We start from the raw sequence: 955 nt of genomic DNA, 5'->3' as shown, positions 1-955 counted from the left end.
GTACTCCATCAGACAGGAAGTCGAATATCTGTTATCGATGGAGGTGGCTGTGAACCTTGTCTGTCTCAAAGCAGAGATAAAGCCTAGTGGAACTCTTTAAGTCCTGCAGTGAAGTGCACATCACTTTGTTAACGCTTCGTTTGATCCGACAAACTGAGGTCACTTCTTTAGGTCCCTTAAGACATGACCTCAGAAGGCAGAGGTTTGATCACATCCTCTTATTTAAAGACATTTTAAATTTTTGGAAGTACACGTGATCAATTTCATGATGAGACATAATGGATGAGAAGACTGTCAGTACTCCAATGATCTGTGCGAGGTGCAGGAAGGAGGGTTTACATTGTTATACATATTCATAGACTGAATATAAAGATGGACGCCATGACTGCTCCTCAAAACTGAAGCCAAAGGCTCTTAATGTCCCCCGGTGTCTGGCTGCCGTATAGGCCATAAATCCGGCTTCCTCCATGTTAGCAGATGGGATATGGACCAAGTCAAAGTAAACCGATGCAGCAGCTTATTCAGAGTTACTGACCGTAATTTAATATCAGTGCTTTCAACCTCAGTGTTTACTGCTCACACTCCTGCAGCTTTATAAGAACTGTATTAAAATACTGCTAATGCAAACTCACCACGTTCCACTGCCTCTGCTTCAAATTAAAACCACTGATGAAAGAAGCTAGTAACTACAGGTGTTGCCATACCAACCAGGACAAAAATGTTAATATAATACAATAACTCTACATAAGTGATATTACTCAGGTATGGATACTCTTTGTTTTGTCACAAATTGTGGCGTGGCAGAAGAGTCAGATGTCACCGTCAGGTTAACATTTCAACAAGCATGAATTCTTATTTATTAAGAACAAGTTATTAATGGAATAATACACCAAGAGCACATAAAAAAACAGCACATCTTTTTATAACAATAACAGGGAAAGATAACAAAATATGC

The sequence above is a fragment of the Hippoglossus hippoglossus genome, chromosome 4, assembly GCF_009819705.1.
Source record: "Hippoglossus hippoglossus isolate fHipHip1 chromosome 4, fHipHip1.pri, whole genome shotgun sequence".
NCBI classification, from domain to species: domain Eukaryota; kingdom Metazoa; phylum Chordata; class Actinopteri; order Pleuronectiformes; family Pleuronectidae; genus Hippoglossus; species Hippoglossus hippoglossus.
The sequence above is the reverse complement of the archived record's forward strand: the minus strand, read 5'-3'. Positions refer to the sequence as shown.